The following is a 9,946-nucleotide window of genomic DNA, read 5'->3' as shown; positions in this document are numbered from 1 at the left end:
TATCGATGATCTGGATGAGGGCGTCCAGTGCACCCTCAGTAAGTTTGCAGATGACACCAAGCTAAGTGCGTGTGTCGATCTGCTCGAGGGCAGGAAGGCTCTGCAGGAGGATCTGGATAGGCTGGACCGATGGGCTGAGGTCAACTGTATGAAGTTCAACAAGGCCAAGTGCCGGGTCCTGCACCTGGGGCGCAACAACCCCAAGCAGAGCTACAGGCTGGGAGATGAGTGGCTGGAAAGCTGCCTGGCCGAGAGGGACCTGGGAGTATTGGTTGATAGTCGGCTGAATATGAGCCAGCAGTGTGCCCAGGTGGCCAAGAAGGCCAACAGCATCCTGGCCTGCATAAGAAGCAGTGTGGCCAGCAGGTCTAGGGAAGTGATTGTCCCCCTGTACTCGGCTCTGGTGAGGCCGCACCTCGAGTACTGTGTTCAATTTTGGGCCCCTCGCTACAGGAAGGACATGGAGGTGCTCGAGCGAGTCCAGAGAAGGGCGACCAAGCTGGTGAGGGGTCTGGAGAACAAGTCTTACGAGGAGCGGCTGAGGGAGCTGGGCTTGTTCAGCCTGGAGAAGAGGAGGCTCAGGGGCGACCTTATCGCTCTCTACAGTTACCTTAAAGGAGGCTGTAAAGAGGTGGGGGTTGGTCTGTTCTCCTACGTGCCTGGTGACAGGACGAGGGGGAATGGGCGAAAGTTGCGACAGGGGAGTTTTAGGTTGGATGTTAGGAAGTACTTCTTTACCGAAAGGGTTATTAAGCATTGGAACGGGCTGCCCAGGGAGGTGGTGGAGTCACCATCCCTGGAGGTCTTTAAAAGACGTTTAGATGTAGAGCTTAGCGATATGGTTTAGTGGAGTACTTAGTGTTAGGTCGGAGGTTGGACTCGATGATCTTGAGGTCTCTTCCAACCTAGAAATCTGTGATACTGTGATACTGTGAAAGCAAATTAATTTCCATAAATGATCAGATTAACTATACCTGGAGGATTTGAAGTAGATAGTGTATCTTCCTCTGCAATGGACTAGAGCAGTTTAACTGGAAGATTATGAACAGCTCTGGTCTCACACATTCAAAGAAAAGCCTAGAAATCAGATATCAGTAGATTGGGTTCTTAGATGATTTAACAGATACAAAGTACAGAGCAAGCAGAGACAAATTTGTGGTCCTTTAACAGATCAAAATGAAGGTTAGGAAGAGAAGTGGCAGTTTTTATAAAGATTGGTGTAATAATCAGGGTGAACACCAAAGACGGGGTAAGGAGAAGGGAAAGAGATTAAATCTATTGGTACACACTAGTCATTAATCATTTTAGGGACACTTCTCAGAAAGCTCTGTTCTGATCCAGAAGAATGAGGTTTTGGAATAACGTCCAGTATGCCGGGGCACAGAATTTAACCTTAAGATGGAGCGTTTTATATTGCTAAACTGACCTTAAGATAAAGCCTAGTATATTGCTAAACAAGAGTTATGACTCGCTTGCATGTTATAATTACAGAGTAGTGGATATAACTACCTGGGAGATCTCTTATAGTCCCAAATTTCAAATACCTACATTTATACCAAAACCTCAAAGATTATTCCACAACACAACTGCTTAAACTTTCTGTATTGGCACTGCAATTGTTATTTGAAAAAACGTAAGCAAAACAATTATTTTGATGACTTGAATTATAAAATGTTTTCTGAATGAAGTATTTATTTTTTTTTTAACTCTATGAAAATATCAGATTCAGTAATAGGTATCCTCTTGATTTTATTGGTTTTAGGCAATATAATTAAGACAGTATTCCAGAAATATGGAAATACTTTGATAATGTTATCTGAAATCAAATCTGTGTGAGCAAAGAAAAATTACATTACAATATTCTCACATCATTTCCAGCCCAATTTCCAGTTTGATTTCTCTTCAATTTTTAGCATCAAACAGATTTCCTTTTGTTCCTTTGTCATCAGAGATGCAACTGTGAGAATCCCAGAAGTTGGCTTCTGTCAGCGTGGAGTGTTTTTCAAGTATTATAAGAAGTAGATACTGTTAATTTATGAGATAAAAGCTTTTCTACACAACCACAGAAAGGCAAAGGCAAGATCGGAAGCTCAAATAATATCCTGCTGAGCTGCTCCCAGGCCCATTACAGAAGTCATCAGGAGGGGTTTGGGAAGGAGACCCAAATTAAGAATTCAGAAGAAGGGACGCCCTGTTCAGGCCCCTCCCAGGGCTATCTAAGGAGAACATCAGCCCCAACGTCCACATGTGACACCTATCACAAGGAGTCAACACTAGAGCAGCTTTTGAATTGCAAGGTTGCTACTGTATGGTAATAGTCATGGAATATAGGGGAAGAGCATTTAGGGATTCCACAGGACTTATTATGGGGTGTTCTGGGAGGAGCCAAGGGTGGGGAAAGGGGCGGATTTAGATGATTTGGAGAGGAATTTGTGTGGGAAAACAAAGGAGTATGGGAAAAATATATGAAACTATATGTGAAGATTATGAAAGTATATGAAAATGAAAGTATATGAACTCAGCTTAAAGTAACTATTAATGTCAAAAGTGCTGAAAAGCTTTAAATGCATAGTGTATATCAATTCTATATCGTTAGACTTTGAGTCTAACATCTGAATCTAACAACTGATTTTAAAAAGACTGCAAAGGTGTGCATTGCTTATGGATGTCCCCATTTTCCATTGACAATTTATAGTTTTGAATTTCATTAAAATCACTTTTGTATTTCTTATGTACCTGCAGATACATTTATGTGTTCTTTCATAATTCAGTGAGTATGCTTCAAAATAACAAAACAATGGAATCTACAAGAATGGAAGAAATCCAGATTATTTTGAAAGAAACTGTGATTCAGACATAAGCTAACTTTTGGGAAAATATGAGCGTAATATATTAGAAGAAGTGAAGATGGGTCAAAAAAGACTGCTCACAGATGTGAGATATGTCAGCACGGAGATGAAAAGCTGGAAAAATATTCATGCAGTGAAAGTTATTAGTGAAAACTAAAAGTCAGAGGAATTCTGTCCAAGACATTTTAATAAGAAACAATCTTCTGCTCATGATGGTATCCCTTGTTCTGTATGTAATCTTTTTGTCCCAAAAAGTACAGTGAGGAATAATTCCAGATTCTGGAAATGATTGTCTTGAAACCAAGTTCTTGTCTTATACTGACATAAATGTCCACCACATAAAGTACAAAGTTGAAAGCTGGTCAATTTCCTTTAAAAAGTTCATCTGAAAAGATGAAAAATTTGAGATTTCTGGCTTGTGTGTCTCAGCTGTATGTGTTACAGCATTTGTGTTTAAATTTCCTATTTACCCACTTTCTAAATTTCCTTCAGATCTGTCTTGATCTTACTTCCATTAAGAGGCTTAGAGTTAACAGTCTGAGTATATCAACATTTGCTGGAACAGCATGCATATATTGCAAACTTGATGAGAAAATGTCTCGTCTGGTTTATGAGAAGAAAAACAACAACAACAACAAGCCAAAATCATTCCACAGAGTTAATTTCCCTTTGTGTGTGATTCAATGAAAATTATGAAAGTTAGCAAGAAAATATTATAACCTCCTCTTTCATCTATAATATTATTTGATTGGTGAGAAAAGCAAAACCTCATCATTTGAAAGAACAATAGCATGTCTTTCTAAGGAAGATCAGGCTAATTTCTGTACTACCTCTTATGGAATATTTAATGAAGCAATTTCAGAAATGTTATAATATCGAATGCTTATTTTAAGAAAAAAAAGGAAAGAAAAACATGAGAAAAAATACAGTGGGATGCTTCTGCTTAAAGATCTTTTTGCAGTGAGTTAATAGTCACTGGAATGTCCTTAACCACTGTTGCAGATTATGGTGATTTTTACATAAAATTGTTGCCACATATCTTCTTGAAACTTCTGATAATTTTAGTAGGATTGGATGAGCTATAAACAATGCACAAGACCAAAAATATTATCTAAGATTTTTATTGTTTTCAGTATTCATCTGTTCATGTCATAGATCTTTACATAAAATATTCAGCATAATTTAACTCTTTATTAAAGGTCAGCTAAGTCTTTCAGGAAGCAGATCCTTCCAGCTCCTTGCTTTTTCTGATTCCATCTTTTTCTGATTCTTGATTCCAAATACATATATATATATATATATATTTGGCTACTGAGCCTTTTAGAGAGCACATGTGCATAACTTTCAGATTCTTTGAAATCATAGAATCATAGAATATCTTGGTTTGGATGGGACCTCAAAGATCATCTAGTTCCAGCCACCAAGGGGTTGGAATCATAGGCTTAAGAGTGCATAACATCTTAATGTCATCAAAAACTCCTTTGCAATAGTTGCATTCAAATAGTTGGGTCTTTACTGACAGCAAACACCATGAAAGTCATGATTAAATTATCAGTGCACATAATGCTGTAGCTGCCTCTCTAATAAGAAAAACGATAAGTAATGACAAAAAGATACTTTAGAGTGTACATAAAACTCTTTGCATTGTACAGGATCAGAGCAGTAAAATAAGAAAGAGCCTCACAAAGCTGCAGTGGGCTCTCAGGCTTCACAGAGATGTTGGGAGCAGCCCAAGTGTGGGCAGTGTGAAGTAAGATTACAAATTAGGGAGGAGGCAATGCAGCACACTGCTGAGTTAGAGGCTGTTGGCATGAATGAATGATTGTAGGAAAGGAGAAATATATGAAGGGCCAAAGGGAGAGAGTGAGTGATTTCCATAAGGTTAGTTAGTTGAGAAAAACTTGGATAATTTAATGTCTGCATGTTGATATTTATCCAAGCTAAACTAAAAGGCAGCACTTTCTGTAGTCAGCCCTTCTCAAGTTCAAATCCCTTTCTGCACTTAGACAGCTCCATGGCAACAAAGTGTGATTTCACAGAAAAAAGAAAAAAAAAAAAAGAAAAAAGATGATGGCTTCAGGTGAGAATAAGCAGAATTTGTAGTTTTAAGGCAATACTCTTTGATGATTAATGATGTAGGAAAGTCTAGATTTAAAAACAGCCACTCAGCAACACTTTTCTCAAAGTTAACATTTCAAATTTTTCAGGAGGTATCTTTCAACAATATTAAACAGAAACTAGATTCATTGTACAATGCTTTCTTGTTCTTAAAGTTGCTGATTAAAGATAAATCATCTATATTTCCCTACTTTTCCTGAGTGAATATCAGATTTTTCTTTGCACATTTTCTCCTTCTGTAGCTCATTCCATGGAACAGTTGAAACTGAACTACTCACAACTTCATTTTCATAAGAAGGAAAGTAAAAAGGATGATCTTTTCATGCTTATGTTATTTGGCACTTTTTTTTTTTTTGGCTCCTAAAATTACCAAGAAGCAGTATTTTAAATTTTATTTTATTTATTTTATTTTATTTTTTATTTATTTATTTTTTTTTCAAAGGACTTTCAGGTTTATGTTGTCCACTTCTCTGCTTCTTTACCTGTCCCTCACTTTCTCTTCTACTCTGTTTTTCTTTTTTTAGGGGAAGAAGACTTTCTCATGATCTCCTATCTCATACACCAATAGGTATATATCTTCTTCTCTTTTTCCCAGGCCTAAGAGATGCAGCATCAAGACCACCGGATTTAGAAATTGTTGGCGGCCACTAAAGAGAACTGATTGCACTTATGGATTGCTTCTGATTTGGAAGAGAAAGTGAATGCTTGGATGCTTTACTCCAGTTCATACCTTACCCAGATTTCTTCTTTATGTCCAAATAATGTTTGGGTCCTAGGAAGAGCTGCATAAAACAAACGTGCCAGTCCAGGCTTTAAGCAGTGAAGTGGCACTTAAAATTAGAGCTTTTGAGTACAGTGTGTGAAAGTCTGGCCAAATGGGGGAATCTCTGAAATTGTGACTCTGATTGAAAGACCTTTACATATACCTAGGTATTCACCTCCACTTGCTGCCACACAAAATCTTTGGATGGATATTTTTAGGCACACAACTAGAATAGCATCTATTCTCATGTTATCCATTCTTTTGCAGCACTGCCTCTGCTACTTTCTCTTTTCCCACCTCGTTTTCACCTTTTAACCTAAATATCTGCTCCCACAGCTCCAATCTCGTTTTCTTGTTTCTGTGAGCCATGCAAATAAATCCATCTGACCTGCATAATGTATTGATTGGTTCATGAATGTATTCTTGTAAGCATATCTGAACCTTGTGCTTTACGACTTTGTGTGTCTATACTGTCTGTACTGTGCCAAAACAACATCATATTGTACATTATGTATAGCAACGAGCATTGATATGTGCATACTTTTTTTTTCTTTTCTTTTTTTTTTTCTTTTCCCTGTAGCAGATACACTTGAGAACAGTAAATCTCTGTGACAGCCCCTAGCCTGGAACACATACACATTTATTTTGCCTACAGAAAACAGCAGTAGCAACATCCAAGCCACCAGAAATTGGAGCTGAATATAAATATATTAAATGGCCATGACACTTTCATAATGTAATTTAACCTCTCTGAGGAATTTAAGTATTTTTTCTTTCTGCAATTCTGAGAGAAGATATATTGTGCATATGAAAGCATTTGTTTTCATTTGAGGATAAAGGATGCACTTTTCTTGCTAAAAGGAACATAAAATTTGCCTGTGAGATTATAAAAATAAGAATGAAAAAAAAACCAACAACATTGAAAGGTCCTCTAGAAAATTTCAGAGAATTCTGTCTTCAGATTTTAACTGCAATCCCTATAAAAATAATTAGTGTTCTACACTAAACTTCTCATGAGGCTCAAGGGTCTGCACTCTTTCTTTATTATTCCTCAATAAAAGCTTCAATATGGAGTGTTTTTTTGTTTGTTTGTTTTTTAACTTGTTTTGGGCCAACCCTTTTATGGGCAGGGATCCTCCGCCTTCAAAATCTGCAGCATATGCAGGTCTAACATTGTGTGAAATGTGTTCAGAATGCTGGTATAGATGAGTCAGATGACTTATGAAAACAAAATCAGAGTTTTCCATCCCAGTTTCAACTATTACATCCACAATTGGTTCTTCTTCTTTCAGAAATGAAATATTGAAGAATCAGAACAAGAGCAAAAAAAATACAGAAGCGACCCTCTCCCTTGTATCTAGAAGCTCTGTGCTGCCTTTTGCAGGTATTTTTCCCTTTTTTACAGAAGCCAGTAGAAATGAACCATTGAAGTTCAATATAATGAGAAACTAAAGACTTAACAGTAGATTTACAGAGTTTTTCATATTTCCACAGTTTTCCTCAACCAAACACAGATACATTTATACATAACCTTGCCTTCTGCTTATCTGCTCAAAGTACTTGTTTTCCGCCCACCTTCAAATTCAGGCAAATTTCTGTTTGTTCTACTCTTCAGCACATAGTTAAACGAACTAGTGATATAGTTTTAGACAAGGAGTTTTGTCCTGGACCAGGGTCTTTCAAACTTGGGCTGAGAGCTGCCCCCCAAATCCGAGTTTAGCATATCACAGCTGGAACAGTGATGAAGCACCAGCTAATCAGGATGAAGTAGAAAGAAATATGTTGTCATGAACTTCCTAAAATCAAGTAAACAAAGGAAAAAACAGAAACTTTTAAATATTCTTGAAATTGAAATTCAAGAACAATAACAGCAATAATGCAGACTGAAACTCTGGCAACTTGAACCTGATTGTGTCGGTTTACTCGGTTCTATTTTCCCAGGCTTTCATTTCCTTTTGTTGTTTGCTTTTGGTTTCCCTCCACATCAACTCTTTGCTTTGTTCATTTCAGAATAATCCTACTTTTGGTAACACAAATTTCCTTTTAATATAAACCATTTTCAGATAAGGTTGTTGCCTTGTAAAACCATAAATCAAGATTTTTATGCATATAGATTTGAAAATCTCCTGTTACATAATGTAACAAAATGTTACATTACATTTTGTGTTTCTTTTACCACATAAGGAGTAAAAGAACAAATGCATGCAAATATAAGGCAGAAGAAAAATAGAGGCCGAGGGCATAGATATTTTTCGCTTCTGAATGTTCTGTACATTTGCAACTTAGAAATAATAAAATTTGCCACCAATTTCATGGGCAGGGCAGTCTAAATGGTGATTTGTGTAAAACCTGTAGCCTCCCAGGTTCCCTAACAAACTTGCCTTAAAGTGAGAGCAGTATCTGCGTATTGCCTATGCCTGCAATTAAGAATCAGTTCTGTAGTCAATAAAATTCACTATGCACTGACTGGTAAGTTCTGCCATGTTATTTATAATAGCAGTAGAACTCAAGTCAGGTTTTCTTTTACTCCAGATCTGGAGCTTAGCACAATGGGTCTTAATTTTTCAACCTACAGTTCTATATTAGGCTGGCAATGCATAGCTAACTCAAACTGTCTCTAGAACAGCTTTTTTTTTCTGAATACACTGGTGAAAATCTAGACTAGTTGCAGTAACAGTAGTGGAGTTCCTCATATTATCATCAGAGGGCTGGAACACCTCTCCTATGAAGAAAGGCTGAGAGGGTTGGAGTTGTTCAGCCTGAAGAGAATTCTCCAGGGAGACATTATTGGGCCTTTCAATATATAAAAAGGGCTAGGCCTACAAGAAAGATGGAGAAAGATTTTTTATCAGGACCTGTAGTGACAGGAGAAGGGGAAATGGCTGTAAACTGAAAGACAGAAAATTTAGGTTGGACAAAGGAAGAAATTTTTCATATTATAATTCTACATATAATTCTATGACGTATAGAGAATTTGTGGTTTCTGCAGCACAGAAATGGGCATATATCTTATAGCTGATAATATTAAAAGAGTTTAGGGTAAACCCTGAATAACAGAACACTAAATATGCAGAATTTCAGAATTTTACAGCATAAATATGATAGTTGTGGATAAAATGGAATTCACGGTATGTTCACCATCAAGCCCAAGAGCACTCTATGCTGTACACATTGATGCTCTCTGAATTTTGTTGTGCTTTGTTCAAGAAAGGTCTGTTTTCAGCTGAGAGGAAATAGAAAGTCACTTATGCTGAATTGCTGTGGTCCTGATGTGATCTAAAGTTTAATACCCTCTCAGACCACATAAATGTTGCTTGTAGGAAGTGAAAATTGTGGTAATAAAAATGACAAGTTAATGTGTTTTTCTGCTGAAGTCGCAAGTAGAAATGACTTCAACGATCTCATCGTAGTCCCAGGTGGACGTTTGTCTCCATCAGAAACAATTCTGGATTGGCTTGTTTTGAAAATTCTGTGAAGACAACAACCAAGGCACAACAGCAGGCATTAAGTGATTGAGACATTCTTTTGATTAAAATTTGTGACGGCATAGTATAAAACACAATTCTTCCAAAGAAAGATAGAAAGAGCTTTTAAAATAAGTTAATCTCATTGTTTCTCTTTGTCACACATACACATATTTAATTTAAATCCATGTGATACATACAGTCTGCTAGTTTAAATTAATGAAAGTCAGTTAGCATAGAACAATTTAGCTTCACTGATATCTATAAAGCTGCACTAAGAGTATACCAGCCGACAGTGTGGGCAACAATATGAGTTGGTCTTAGAAAAAAATGACATTTTTGTAATAAAGACAGTGAAATACATTACCATTAATACCATTTCTCATTAAAGATCCAGTCTTGTGCAACCTGAGCCTGTGGGACTCTTGCCAATATTTTTAGTGGATCTGACATTAAATTTTGTGTGGTAGGTGGTCAGGTAACTCTCCAGCTGAAATCCCTGTGCATGGCTGTGCAGCATGAGGGGGGTCTGGTGGGTGAGACCTGTGCTCCTACTGTTTTTGCTGCATGGCTTCCCAGTCGAGTTTCTGCATCCCCTTTCATTGTTCCCCATAATCCTGTCTGCAATGAAGACAGCAGCCCTGGAAGATAATGGTTAGATTTTTATTTATTTATTTATTTATTATAAAAAATATTTTTTGATACAAAACCCTAGTGTTAGGTGTCTTCTCTGTATTGTACCAAAGCCAAAT

At 37.2% G+C, this 9,946-nt stretch overlaps 1 long non-coding RNA gene across 1 annotated transcript in view; it reads right to left on the bottom strand.

The window, feature by feature from the left end:
• Nucleotides 1–6,317: 6,317 nt before the first annotated feature.
• LOC136790493 (uncharacterized) overlaps nucleotides 6,318–9,946 on the bottom strand; it is a 34,622-nt gene continuing 30,993 nt past the window's right edge. Inside the window, exons 2-3 of the long non-coding RNA XR_010830501.1 lie at nucleotides 9,562–9,835; nucleotides 6,318–9,199 (exon numbers count right to left, since the gene is read on the bottom strand). This is a non-coding gene — a long non-coding RNA (uncharacterized lncRNA). The remainder of the gene's footprint in view (nucleotides 9,200–9,561; nucleotides 9,836–9,946) is intronic.

Source organism: Anser cygnoides, chromosome 3, assembly GCF_040182565.1.
Source record: "Anser cygnoides isolate HZ-2024a breed goose chromosome 3, Taihu_goose_T2T_genome, whole genome shotgun sequence".
NCBI classification, from domain to species: domain Eukaryota; kingdom Metazoa; phylum Chordata; class Aves; order Anseriformes; family Anatidae; genus Anser; species Anser cygnoides.
The sequence above is the reverse complement of the archived record's forward strand: the minus strand, read 5'-3'. Positions and strand labels throughout refer to the sequence as shown.